At 43.7% G+C, this 15167-nt stretch overlaps 2 protein-coding genes across 3 annotated transcripts in view; both read left to right on the top strand.

The window, feature by feature from the left end:
- LOC130283927 (UDP-glucuronosyltransferase 1-6-like) overlaps positions 1-15167 on the top strand; it is a 66650-nt gene that overhangs the window by 9808 nt on the left and 41675 nt on the right. The gene's annotated exons all lie outside the window — the stretch shown is intronic.
- LOC130283926 (UDP-glucuronosyltransferase 1A5-like) overlaps positions 1-15167 on the top strand; it is a 168448-nt gene that overhangs the window by 5331 nt on the left and 147950 nt on the right. Inside the window, exon 1 of one of the 2 annotated variants that reach the window (XM_056533696.1) lies at positions 3231-3294. The exons of the other annotated variant lie outside the window; for it this stretch is intronic. The gene's annotated coding sequence lies outside the window, so the exon portion shown is untranslated. Of the gene's footprint in view, positions 1-3230; positions 3295-15167 lie in introns of those variants that run through there. 2 annotated transcript variants of the gene reach the window in all.

Raw genomic sequence — 15167 nt, forward strand, 5'->3', positions numbered from 1 at the left:
CTCAGGGTGGGTACTTTCTGAAATGGTGTCACATTTGGGTGTTTCATTTTTGTATTTTCCTCGGAATGTATGTAACCGTCAGCTACTGATATGCCATAGGTCACAAATACAAAGTGACCTCTATGACTTCTGAGCCTTGTTGTGCGCCCGTCCAGCACGTTACCCCATATGTGGATGTATTTTCATAGTCAGGGGAAAAAGCCCTCCAAAATTTGTAACCCAATTCCTCATATTACCCCATGTGAAAATGTTAAAAATTGGGTAACCCCAGCATTTTATTGTAAAAACATCTTATTTTTCAATTTATGGCCCATTTTTCAAAAAACCTGTGAGGTGTTATTTTCCACTGTACCCCTTGTTACGTTCATTGAGGGGTGTAGTTTCTAAAATTGTGTCACATGTGTTTTTTTTTTTTTTCTGTTGGGGGCTTTATAAATGCACTTGACCCCCGACTTCGATTTCAACAAAATTTCCCTCCTTCTATTCTGAGCATTGTAGTGCGTCCACAGAGCAATTTACATCCACATATGGGGTATTTTTTTTTTCTCAGACAAAGTTGTTCTACAAATTTTGGGGGCCTTTTGCCCTATTACCCAATGTGAAAATGACATATTTGGGCTAACACTATCAATATAGTGCAAAAAAATAAAAATTTTCACTTTTACGGCCCATTGTTCAAAAAAAACTGTGAGGTGTAAGTACTCACTGTAACACTGTTACGTTCCCCAAGGGGTCTAGTTTCCAAAATGGTATGCCATGTTTTTTTTTTTTTTTTTTTGCTGTTCTGGCACCATAGGGGCTTCCTAAATGCGGCATGCCCCCAGAGCAAAATTTTCTTCCAAAAAGCCAATTGTGACTACTTCTCTTCTGAGACCTGTAGTGTGCCAGTAGAGCACTTTTCACCCCCATATGGGGTGTTTTCTGAATCGGGAGAAATTGGGCTTCAAATTTTGGGGGGTATTTTCTGCTTTAACCCTTTGTAATAATTTGGGGAAACCAAGCATTTTAGGTAAAATTATATATTTTTTTAACATATGCAAAAGTCGTGAAACCCCTGTGGGGTATTAAGGTTCACTTTACCCCTTGTTACATTCCCCAAGGGGTCTATTTTCCAAAATGGTATGCCATGTGTTTTTTTTTTTGCTGTCCTGGCACCATAGGGGCTTCCTAAATGCGGCATGCCCCCAGAGCAAAATTTGCTTCCAAAAAGCCAAATGTGACTACTCCTCTTCTGAGACCTGTAGTGCGCCAGCAGAGCACTTTTCACCCCCATATGGGGTGTTTTCTGAATCAGGAGAAATTGGGCTTCAAATTTTGGGGGGTATTTTCTGCTTTAACCCTTTGTAAAAATGAAAACATTTGGGGAAACCAAGCATTTTAGGTAAACATTTTTTTTTTTTACATATGCAAAAGTCGTGAAACCCCTGTGGGGTATTAAGGTTCACTTTACCCCTTGTTACATTCCCCAAGGGGTCTAGTTTCCAAAATGGTATGCCATGTGTTTTTTTTTTGCTGTCCTGGCACCATAGGGGCTTCTTAAATGCGGCATGCCGCCAGAGCAAAATTTGCTTCCAAAATGCCAAATGTGACTACTCCTCTTCTGAGACCTGTAGTGCGCCAGCAGAGCACTTTTCACCCCCATATGGGGTGTTTTCTGAATCGGGAGAAATTGGGCTTCAAATTTTGGGGGGTATTTTCGGCTTTAACCCTTTGTAAAAATGGGAAATTTTGGGGAAACATAGCATTTTAGGTAAAAATTATTATTATTTTTTTTACATATGCAAAAGTCGTGAAACCCTTGTGGGGTATTAAGGTTCACTTTACCCCTTGTTACATTCCCCAAGGGGTCTAGTTTCCAAAATGGTATGCCATGTGGTGTTTTTTTTTTGCTGTCCTGGAACCATAGGGGCTTCCAAATGCAGCATGCCTCCAGAGCAAAATTTGCTTCCAAAAAGCCAAATGTGACTACTTCCCTTCTGAGACCTGTAGTGCGCCAGCAGAGCACTTTTCACCCCCATATGGGGTATTTTCTGAATTGGGATAAATTGGGCTTCAAATTTTGGGGGGTATTTTGTGCTTTCACCCTTTGTAAAAATGTAAAAATTTTTTTTTTTACATTTGCAAAAGTCATGAAACACCTGTGGGGTATTAAGGCTCACTTAATTCCTTTTTACATTCCTCAAGGGGTCTAGTTTCCAAAATGGTATGCCATGTGTTTTTTTTTTTGCTGTTTTGACACCCTAGGGGCTTCCTAAAGGTGACATGCCCCCCAAAAACCATTTCAGAAAAATGTTCTCTCCAAAATCCCCTTGTCGCTCCTTCCCTTCTGAGCCCTCTACTGCGCCCGCCGAACACTTTACATAGACATATGAGGTATGTGCTTACTCGAGAAAAATTGGGCTACAAATACAAGTAAAAATTTTCTCCTTTTACAACATGCAAAAATTCTAAAATTGGGTCTACAAGAACATGCGAGTGTAAAAAATGAAGATTTTGAATTTTCTCCTTCACTTTGCTGCTATTCCTGTGAAACACCTAAAGGGTTAAAACACTGACTGAATGTAATTTTGAATACTTTGGGGGGTGCAGTTTTTATAATGGGGTCATTTGTGGGGTATTTCTAATATGAAGACCCTTCAAATCCTCTTCAAATCTGAACTGGTCCCTGAAAAATATCGAGTTTGAAAATTTTGTGAAAAATTTGAAAATTGCTGCTGAACTTTGAAGCCCTCTGGTGTCTTCCAAAAGTTAAAATTCATAAATGTTATGATGTCAATATAAAGTAGACATATTGTATATGTGAATCAAAAATTTTTTTATTTTGAATATCCATTTTCCTTACAAGCAGAGAGCTTCAAATTAGAAAAATGCAAAATTTTCAATTTTTTCATCAAATTTGGGGATTTTTCACCAAGAAAGGATGCAAGTTACCATAAAATTTTACCACTAAGTTAAAGTAGAATATGTCACAAAAAAACAATCTCGGAATCAGAATGATAAGTAAAAGCATTCCAGAGTTATTAATGTTTAAAGTGAGAGTGGTCAGAATTGCAAAAAACGGCTGAGTCCTTAAGGTGAAAAAGGGCTCAGTCCTTAAGGGGTTAAATAAAAAAGTGCTGAGTGCTATGATGAAAATCCACCAGTAGATGGCAGTGTGTAACAGCCGAAGTAGAGACATTTACCATGTTTATGTACATTATTAGGCTAGTACAGGGGAGAGCGAGCGGGGATATAACGATCGCTGCTAACGGCTTTAGAACAAGCGCATATCCCGGGATGTACTCAGGAAATAAGGTAAGGAAAATAGGTAAACTGTCAGTTGAAAGAGTTAAATGGCTGCGAGTGGCATTAAATGAAGCATATACCGTATTTATCGGGGTATACCACGCACCGGCCTATAACACGCACCCTCATTTTACCAAGGATATTTGGGTAAAAAAGGTTTTTTACTCAAATATCCATGGTAAAATGAGGGTGCGTGTGCGCGCATGGATACCCCGATACACCCCCAGGAAAGGCAGGGGGAGAGAGGCCGTCGCTGCCGGTGCATTGCCGTGGAATGAGATTTGCCATAGAATGAGATGGTCCGCCTCCATCACATCCTATTGGCTCTATCTTGTCACGTGACATATTTAAACGTCACGCATCGATGCGCACAGCAGTGTCAGTTTGGCTATCACAGGGAGAGGATCTCCTCACCCTGTGATTGCTGAAGGTGTACGGAGCTCTCGTTGCCCGACAGAAGTTCACACATGTACGCAGCTCATGCGGCTGCCTCATATACATTTACTGTTGATCCACAGCGCTATCGGGATCCCGATGCCCGATGGCGCTGTCATCAGGATCCCCACGCCCGCAGCTCTACACCCCGTCCCCCGCATCTCTACTCACCGTCCCCCGCAGCTCTACACCCCGTCCCCCGCAGCTGTACTCCCCGTCCCCCGCAGCTCCACTCCCCGTCCCTCCGTAGCTCTACTCCCCATCCCGTTAACGCTCAGGGAGCGGGGAACAGAAAGTAGAGCATCGGGCGCAGGTAAAGTAGTACTGCGCATGCGGGAGTGGAGCTGCGGGCGTGGGGTGCTCGCGGGGACGCACACTGATGACAGCGCCATCGGGCATCGGGATCCCGATAGCGCTGTGGATCAACAGTAAATGTATATGAGGCAGCCGTATGAGCTGCGTACATGTGTGAACTTCTGTCGGGCCACAGAGGCCATGAGAGCTCCGTACAGCTTCAGCTATCACAGGGTGAGGAGATCCTCTCCCTGTGATAGCCAAATTGACACTGCTGTGCGCATCGATGCGTGACGTTTAAATATGTCACGTGACAAGAGAGAGCCAATAGGATGTGATGGAGGCGGACCATCTCATTCTATGGCAAATCTCATTCCACGGCAATGCACCGGCTTGCTTCTGTTAACACGTGCGCAGGACCCCAGTCACAAACCTGTGTTATTGATGGCGCTCCTGGGACAGCTGAACTCTCCTGTGAGGTCGCGTGGGGGAGTCAGGCCTGGGCACTGAAGATATCTTCACTCTGTAAGTGCCCTTGGATGTAAGGGAAGGGGGGCAGTTTTTGTAATATATATATATATATATATATATATATAATATATACACACACACACACACACCAGAGTGCCTCCAGCTGCAAAACTACAGTTAGCCATGCTGAGAGTTGTAGTTTTACAACAGCTGGAGGCACCCTGGATGGGAAATGCTGATGTGTGTGTGTGTGTAAATATACACATACATGTACATACTGTGTGTATATATATATATATATATATATATACACAGTGTGTGTGTGTGTAGATATATATGTGTATGTATGTATATATTTACACACATCAGCATTTCCCAACCAGGGTGCCTCCAACTGTTGTAAGGGCATGCTGGGAGTTGTAGTTTTACAACAGCTGGAGGGACCCTGGTTGGGAAATGCTGATGTGTGTGCGTGTGTAAATATACACATACATACACATATATATCTCTACACACACACACACACACACACACAGTGTGTATATATATGTAATAACCCCCCCATTCATGGAGAATATATATATATATATATGTAGTTTCTCAAAGAAATTCAGCACTTCTTTACCACTCTGTTCTTCCTAGCAGATATTCACAACAATGACGCAGCATTCCAATGCAAAAAAATGTGCATTTATTTTCTCATGTCACACAAAAACTGCAACGTTTCAGCTCCTCAATGGAGCCGTTTTCAAGCATGATTGAAAAAGGCTCCATTGAGGAGCTGAAACATTGCTGTTTTTCGTGTGACATGAGAAAATAAATTCACGTTTTTTGCACTGGAATGCTGCGCCATTGTTGTGAATATATATATATATATATATATATATATATATATATATATATATACATATATTTATATTGTGACAGTGTGGCAAGGAAAGGGTGCATTTCCCACTCTGATCCTGCAGAAATCTCCACCTGTGGACTAATCAATGAGGCAGCAGAAAGGGGAAGGGTCCTTAAAAGCAAGAGAAACAGAATAATCTGGGCTCTCCCCTAGACAGAAGTGGCTGTTAGAGGGGGGGGGGGGGGGAGACACAGTGTCCAGTGCCAGGCGGGCACAGCAAGGGCTGCTGAGGACACAAGCGTGGACTCCTGGAGTGAGAGACGTGGCTCCTGTAACATATAACAGGTAGCTGTACGAATGGGACTTTATGTTCAAATGTGAACTGTGTCTTATAAGGCTGCAGGACTTATTGGGGGAGATTTATCAAAACCTGTCCACAGGAAAAGTTGCCCAGTTGCCCATAGCAACCAATCAGCTTGCTTCTTTCCTTTTTTTAAAAGGCCTCTGTAAAATGAAAGAAGCAATCTGATTGGTTGCCAAGGGCAACTGCACCACTCTTGCTCTGCACAAGTTTTGTTAAATCTCCCCCATTGTGTTTAAACTGACAGGGAAAAGCCCATCAGTTATTAGTCAGGGCATGCTAAGGACTCGCTGTTTGACGGTTTATTGTGGAAAAACGTGTCTACGGCAAAGGACGATCCCAGAGTGAAACCCTTTCCAATATATATATATTTTGTATGGTGGTATTGTTCTGTTCTGGTATGGCGGTAATATTCATTTATTGTATAGGGTATTGTTCTGTTCTGGTATGGCGGTAATATTCATTTATTTTATGGGGTATTCTGTTCTGGTATGGCGGTTTTATTCATTCATTGTATGGCGGTATTGTTCTGGTATGGCGGTGTTATCCAGTCATTGTATGGCGGTATTGTTCTGGCATGGCGGTGTTATTCATTTATTGTATGGGGTATTGTTCTGTTCTGGTATGTCGGTAATATTCATTTATTGTATGGGGTATTGTTCTGTTCTGGTATGGCGGTAATATTCATTTATATTATGGGGTATTCTGTTCTGGTATGGCGGTTTTATTCATTCATTGTATGGCGGTATTGTTCTGGTATGGCGGTGTTATCCAGTCATTGTATGGCAGTATTATTCTGTTCTGGTATGGCGGTGTTATTCAATCATTGTATGGCGGTATTGTTCTGTTCTGGCATGCTATTGTTTTTCAGTCATGGTATAGTGGTATTGTTCTTTTCTGGTATAAGTGTTATTCAACCATTGTATGGAGTGTTGTTCACAAAAAATAGCAAATTTTTGGTATCTTTTTAAACCCTAAAAAAATGTATTAAAAGCGATCAAAAAGTTTGAACAAAACAAAACGTGGTACCAATAAAAACATCAGATCACGGCACAAAAAATGAGCCCTCATACCGCCCCGTACCCATAAAATTAAAATGGTTATCGGGGTCAGAAGATGACAATTTTAAATGTATAAATTTTCCTGCATGTAGTTATGATTTTTTTCAGAAGTACGACAAAATCAAACCTATATAAGTAGGGTATAATTTTAACCATATGGACCTACAGAATAAAGATAACATGTCATTTTTACCGAAAAATGCACTGCGTAGAAACGGAAGTCCCTAAAAGGTTTTTATCCCCAGTCCGGCCCTGCCTCCCCGTCCCCCAACACCCCCCCCCCCCCGCCTCCGTGTGATGTCACCCCCCGTATGCAAGTCTATGGAATGGGGGGTAGAGGAGTGTACATGGGTGACAGAGGGGGGATGGCCAAGGTGGACATGGATGACAGGAGGGACAGAGGGGTGATTAGGGTGGAGGGACAATGGTGACAGATGTAGACTGGGGGGTGGTCAGAGGGGTGGATGGGGGGGAACATGTGTTGCAGAGGAATGGACAGAGGTGGCCAAGGTGGACATGGATGACAGGATGGTGGACACGGGAGATATGGGGGTGAACAGGGATAACGGGGGTGGACAAGGATGACAAGGAGGATAAAATAGGGGTGACAAAGGGATAGAGGGGTGAATAGGGGGGTAGACATGTGTTACAGGGGGGTGGACAGGGAGGGGTGGACATGGGTGACAGGGATAGACAGGGGGTGGACATGAATGACAGGGGTGAGAGGGGGGGGGGTGGACGGGGTTAAGAAGGGGTAACAGAGGGTAGGAAAGGGTACAGTACCTTTTTGCCATTTTTCTTCACTACACTGGCACAGTAATCAGGCGCAGCTTCCACCTTCCTCCCCTCTCCGGCAGGGCAGCGACTCAGGGCTCCGACAGGGCACTCACTCACTGGGACGCTGGGGGTGGGAGGGGGGTGGACGCTGGGGCACGGGTCATTACACCGGCACGGTAATCCGGCAGAGCACCGCCAGTGCACTCACTCACTGGGCCGCTGGGGGGGGGAGGGGGATGCTGGGGCACGGGTCACTACACCGGCACGGTAATCCGGCAGAGCACCGCCAGTGCACTCACTCACTGGGCCGCAGGGTGAGAGGAATGCAGGGGGTTGCGATGTGTGCACGCAAAGGAAAGCGCACACATACTTCCCTTCCCCCCTGCGGCGCCATAAATTTCAGACGCGCAGGCCAGGCCGGTGAATAAAAAAATAAAATATTTGCCGTCAAAATCCTGTGGCCCCCCAGTTGGGAATCACTGCTCTAGATAGAGTCTGTATACGATATCCGAACCAAAGTAGCTTTTGTTGTATTGTAACAAGTTACTTCCTACTCAATTGTATTGTTCTACTATAGTCAATTAACTAATAAGCTTGTAATGCTTTCTTACTAATGATATCTAATTGATATTCATTTATATATATCATTGTGTTTGTGAGGCTTCTTCCACCCTACAAAATTCTCAGTTTTTAAACATCCGTACGAAGTTACGTCTGAAAATCAGCTGAAAACGTCAGTTACAAAATCCTATACTGTCGTTAGAAAATCCCTTCATAGTCTATGGGGTTTTTCTAATAGCCGTTTTAACCCGTTATAGCCCGTTATTAATAACGGACGTTATTTTGTGACGGAAGATAGACACAGTTCATGAACCTGCATATCTTTATAATACCTGTCAGGGCCGCAGGCTGGGCCGTCCTCCTGCCCTGTACAGTAACACGGGCCGGACTGGCCTATTTGTCAAACAGGAAATATCCCATTTCAGCCGCTTACCCTGTGGGCCAGGCTGGATAAGAGCAAGCACCGCTACGCGCGTAATGACGCTCGGTCACGTCACGCTCCCAGAACTCGAGGGCCTACGTTCTGACGCCGGCCCTAGGTATTCTGAGAGTGTGACGTGACCGAGCATCATTACGCGCGTAGCTGTGCTTGCTCTTATCTAGGGGAAGGTGCTGCCCTGAATCCCCGGCAACTAAAAAGGTACCAGCCGGGGGTGGGGGTTGTCTAATCAGGGGGTAGTATCTGTCTACTGGGGGGGGGGGGTCTAATCTGGGGGTTCTACCTACCTACTGGGGGGGGGTCTAATCTGGGGATACTAACTGCCCACTGGGGAGTTCATCTGGGGGGACTACCTGCCTACTTGTGGGTTAATCTGGTGGTACTACCTGCCTACTGTGGAAGGGGGGGGGGGTTAATCTGGGGGTACTACCTGTCTACTGGGGGAGCGGTCTAATTTGGGGGTACTACCTGCCTAATGATACATTTTCATAATTAATATTTTTATGACCATATTTCATAATTTTAACCCCTTAAGGACCCAGGTGATTTTGGCCTTAAGGACCAGAGCATTTTTTGCAGATCTGACCACTGTCACTTTAACCCCTTAAGGACTCAGCATTTTTCCGTTTTTGCATTTTCATTTTTTCCTCATCACCTTCTAAAAATCATAACACTTTCAATTTTGCACCTATTCAATTTTTTGCGCCACCAATTCTTCTATGCAGTGACATTAGTTATGTTACCAAAAAATCCACGGCGAAATCATTGTGCGACAAAATTGAAGAAAAAATTTCCTTTTGTAGATTTTGGGGGCTTCCGTTTCTACGCAGTGCATTTTTTGGTAAAAATAACACATTATTTTTATTCTGTAGGTCCATACGGATAAAATTATACCCTACTTATATAGGTTGGATATTGTATTACTTCGGAAAAAAATCATAACTACATCATGCAGGAAAATTTATATGTTAAAAATTCTCATCTTCTAACCCCTATAACTTTTTTTGTTTTCTGCATACAGGCCGGTATGAGGACTCATTTTTTGCGCCGTGTTCTGAAGTTTTTATCGGTACCATGTTTGTATTGATCGGACTTTTTGATCGCTTTTTATTCATTTTTTCATGATATAAGAAGTGACCAAAATTACACTATTTTGGACTTTGGAATATTTTTTGCGTGTAAGCCATTGAACGAGCGATTTAATTAACAATATATTTTTATAGTTCGGACATTTTCGCACGCAGCGATACCACATATGTTTATTTCGGTTTTTTTTTATGGGAAAAGGGGTCAAACTTTTATTAGGGAAGGAGTTAAAGGGGTACTCTGGTGAAAACCTTTTTTTCTTTTAAATCAACTGGTGGCAGAAAGTTAAACATATTTGTGAATTACTACTTTTAAATTTTTTTTAATCCGTCCTGTACTTCCTGATGACATCACGAGCACAGTTCTCTCTGCTGACGTTATTATTATAATAATAACACTTTATTTATTGTTGTCCTTAGTGGGATTTGAATCCAAGTCTCCAGCACTGCAAGGCAGCAGTGCTAACCACTGAGCCACCATGCTGCCCTTAGCATACATCTGCTATGCATGGTTGCTAAAACGGACACAGATGTCAGCAGAGAGCACTGTCTTCATGATGTCATCAGTGTTCCAAAAAAAAGGAATTTCCTCTGTAGCATTCAGCAGCTAATAAGTACTGGAAGGATTAAGATTTTTTTAATAGAAGTAATTTACAAATCTGTTTAACTTTCAGCCACCAGTTGATTTAAAAGAAAAAAGGTTTTCACCGGAGTACCCCTTTTAAATGACCTTTGTTAACTTCTTTTTTTCACTTTTTTTTTACAGTGTTATAGCTCCCATAGGGACCTATAACACTGCACACACTGATCTCCTATGCAGATCCCTGCAAAGCCCTAGCTTTGCACGGATCAGTCAGATAGGGGCTCGATTGCTCAAGCCTGTAGCTCAGGCTTGGAGCAATCAATGGACGATCGGACGCCGCGGAGAGAGGTAAGGAGACCTCCGCCTGCGTCCCAGCTGATCGGAACATAGCAATTTTATCGCGATGTCCCGATCAGCCCTAGTGTGCTGCCGGGAAGCGTTTACTTTCGTTTTCAGACGCGGCTTCAATTTTGATCGCCGCGTCTGAAGGGTTAACAGCGCGTGGCACAACGATCGATGCTGCGCGCTGTTAGCCCAGGGTCCCGGCTATGATTAGCAGCCGGGACCGACACGGTGTGACCCCGTTTTTCACACCGGGCTACGCCCTGAGTCCTTAAGAGGTTAAGCATTAATAACTCTGGGATGCTTGTACTTATGAATTTGATTCAGAGATTGTTTTTTCGTGACAAATTCAACTTTATCCTAGTTGTAAATTTTTGTCGATTCTTGCATCATTTCTTTGTGAAAAATTCCAAAATTTTATGAAAAATTTGAAAAGTTTGCATTTTTCTAACTTTGAAGCTCTCTGCTTGTAAGGAAAATAGGCATCTCAAATAAATTATATATTGATTCACATATACAATATGTCTACTTTATGTTTGCATCATACGGGAGATATCTTTATATTATTATATTATATACAATATATTATGTTTTCATCATAAAGTTGACATGTTTTTACTTTTGGAAGACATGAGAGGGCTTCAGAGTTCAGCATCAATTTTCCAGTTTTTCACAAAATTTTCTAAATCGGAATTTTTCACAGACCATGTCAGTTTTGAAGTGGATATGAAGGGTCTTCATATTAGAAATACCCCACAAATGACCCCATTATAAAAACTGCACCCCTCTAAGTATTCAAAATGACATTCAGAATGTTTGTTTACCCTTTAGGTGTTTCACAGGAATAGCAGCAAAGTGAAGGAGAAAATTCTAAATCTCAATTTTTTACACTAACCTGTTCTTGTAGACCCAGTGTTTGAATTTTAACAAGGGGTAAAAGGAGAGAAATCCCCCCAAATGTGTAACCCAATTTCTCTCGAGTAAGGAAATACCTCATATGTGTATGTCAAGTGTTCGGAGGGCGCAGTAGAGGGCTCAGAAGGGAAGGAGCGACAATGGGTTTTTGCAGAGTGAGTTTTTCTGAAATGATTTTTGGGGGGCATGTCACATTTAGGAAGCCAATATGGTGCCAGAACAGCTGAAAAGCCCCCACATGGCATACTATTTTGGAAACTACACCCCTCAAGGTACATAATAAGGGCAGGGGTTTATGTAACAAGGGCAGGGGTTTACAGCAAGGAAACTTGCTGTAAACCCCTGCCCATGTGAATGTACATTCACATGGGGGACGGGCAAAACTACAACTCCCAGCATGCCCTTTGGCTGTCCGATCATGCTGGGGGTTGTAGTTATGCAACAGCTGGAGGCACACTGGTTGCAAAACACAGAGTTTGTTACTTAACTCAGTGTTTCGCAACCCATGTGCCTCCAGCTGTTGCTAAACTACAACTCCCAGCATGCATGGTCTGTCAGTGCATGCTGGGAGTTATAGTTTTGCAACAGCTGGAGGCAAACAGGTTGGGAAACACTGAGTTAGGAAACAGACAATGCTTCCCAACTAGTGTGCCTCCAGTTGTTGCAAAACTACAACTCCAAGCATGCCCAGACAGTCTAGGCATGCTGAAAGTTGTAGTTCTGTAACATCTGGAAGAGCACAGATTGGAGACCAGTGCACAGTGGTCTCCAAACTGTGGCCCTCCAGATGTTGCAAAACTACAACTCCCAGCATGCCCAGACAGCCAAAGGCTGGGCATGCTGTGAGTTGTAGTTTTAAAACTCCTAGAAGCAACAGTGAAGATCACATTACAGCGATCTTCACTGCTGCATCTGATGCCACAGCTGCCTCCTCCACTTGTGCCTGCCGCCGGTCCCAGGTATGTGCCGTGGGCCACCCCATCACCCCCCCCAGCACTCATCATCCCCCGCTCTGCCCGACTTCTAGGGACGGGCAGACTGAGGGAAATGAACTTTAAAACCCCCCCCCCCCCAGTCAGCTGAGACACCCCCCCAGTCAGCTGACACACTGTGATTGGTCCACAGGGACCAATCACAGGGATTGCTGACTAGGACCATCCACAGATGGTCCTGGGGGAGGCTTGCAGAAGTTGTCTCCTGCTGGTGCCGCGCATCGCCGGGTTAACTGAATGCCTTTTATAAACGGCGGAATGCGCGAAGGACCTGCCCAATCGGCCGTTTATATAAGGCATTCTGTGGGAAGGGGTTAGTTGAGTTATTACCGTACGACAAAGTGCTCCACCAATCAGAGGCTGAGCAGTGCTATTGGCTGTCTGGGCATGCTGGGAGTTGTAGTTATGTGAAACCATATTCAACTGCGGCTCTTCATACATTTGGGGCACCTTACTCCGAGATATTTTTGTTTCTCACTGACATATAAAACACTGATTTAGAATAAATTCCCTACTTTGTCTATTATAACAATAATTACAACTATTGGAATATTTGTCAAATAAAAATGTTTATTCATCTTTTCCAGTGTTCATACATACAGGTTGGTGGTGAATGCCCATAGTATACTGGCGATGATGGTAATGACACCTTTAATCTCGGGGATATTGACAATTAGGATGGCAACGGTGACCCGTCCCAGGAACTGTCTGACCGAGTTAATATAGTCCATCGGTCCGGTGATGCTGGTCACTATCCCCCTTGGCATAACCCACGTCAGAAGCTGGAGTGTGATGGCGATCCAGGTGAGCCTGTCACTGATGAAGCCGATCCAGCTGATGGCGGTGGGGTTACAGATCACGTAAAGAAGCTCTATAGTGCTGTTGGTGGTAATCCAGGTCACAAACTCATTGACTGGGTTCATCCAGGCAAGCAGGGAGCTGCTGGTGATGGTGGGGATCCAGAAGATCAAGTCAGTGGTGGTGTCTATCCAGGACAGCAGGTCACTGATGATAGTAGCAAACGAGATCAGGTCGTCAACAGCATCTATGAACCGGTCCAGCAGGTTGTTATCGATGGGAATATAGCATAGCAGGCAGATGATCATGTCACCATAAGTGCTGATCCAGCCAAGATAGTTTTTGATGATGGCCGCCCCGCTCTGCAGGTTGTTGGTAATGGAATCCCAGTTGATCGCGTCGTTGCTGGCAGTGGTGTCATTACTCCCCAGGACAGGGGTGATCTTTCTGATCCTGGTCCTGGTCCAGATGGGACACTTCATGTCGCTGCTGGCAGAGGTTTGATTACTCACCAGGACAGGGTTGATCTTTCTGATCCTGGTCCTCGTCCAGATGGGACACTTCATGTCGCTGCTGGTAGTATTCAAGCTGGGCAGATCTCTGATGGTATCGTTCTGCCCTTGCAGGTGGCTGGAGGTGATATTCCGGCTCGGTTGGTTGCTGGTGATTTCAAACCAGAAACTCGGGCCGGTGGTGAAGAGGGAACCCAGAAGGATGGTAACTGTCCAGCACATGCTACAGGCCAAATTGACCTCATCCCTGCTGATGTGGTCCCCTCGAATCATGATAAAATAAAATAAAAAGCGCAAGGAAACAATATAGAAACACTAGTGCTCGCTAGATTGCAGTCCTCAGAATAAGGCCTCTGGGGCTCTGCACCTCTTTTTCCAGCTATCACCATTTGTGAAGTCACATGTGTGATGTCATACGGAATGTCACTGCTCTGAGGACAGGTGTAAACATGGACATTTACATCCATTTGTTTTATAGGGTGAAATAAGCTTTTTATTATTAAATAAAGGTATAGAAAACTCTGGGTGTAGGGTGTTTTTTTTTTTTGGGGGGGGGGGGGGGCGGTGACTTTATACGGAGGACTGAGTATTTGGGTGGGAACGAACATCACTTTATAACATAGACAAACAAATATAATATAATATACAAATATTAATAAAATTCTGACAAAAAGTCCAACGTTATCTACAGATTTGGGTAGTCTGGCAGGAGGATTCCTCATTTTTGAGAATAGGAGGAGGAGGAAAGTGATGGTGGGGGAAGAATACACAGCTCCCGAATTGATCAGAACACTAAAGCTCGGCTTCATTGGGAGTAGTCACCAGCACCCCAACCCCCATGTTTCTTTTTTTTCCCCCTATATATTGCAACTTATTCCTTCTGCATATATACCTACAAACGCCAAAAGCGTAACCCCGACACCAAATAAAGTACAAATCGAAGTATGAAAATGTATATTTTTTATTAATAAAAGAACGTGATTCTAAAAATGTACATAATAGACTAAATAAAATAAATATATATCAATATATGTTAAAACATTTGGCTGCAAATAATGGCTACAGGTTTGGAATTTATATAATAGTGACCCAATAGAAAAGGAATAACACACCTGTCCAAATAGTAAGCCGCTGGGTCGGAAGTGACGTTGGACACCGCGGCACTCGTGTGATGGAGCACGCAACGCGCATTCACATTATAGAGTGGGTTCGGCAACGAAAACATGGCCACAGTCACTCATACTGCGCATGCGTGCACAAAAAAATTCTAGGGGGAAAGACAGATCGCTGCTAATGGAGGGATATACAAAATAAGTTGAACATCGGACTCAGGGCTAAATAATACAAAGAATGAAAATATATAGTGGGAGAACTGACTGTGAAGGCAATAACATGGCTATAAATAATGC

This window comes from Hyla sarda, chromosome 8 (genome assembly GCF_029499605.1).
Source record: "Hyla sarda isolate aHylSar1 chromosome 8, aHylSar1.hap1, whole genome shotgun sequence".
In the NCBI taxonomy this organism is placed as follows: domain Eukaryota; kingdom Metazoa; phylum Chordata; class Amphibia; order Anura; family Hylidae; genus Hyla; species Hyla sarda.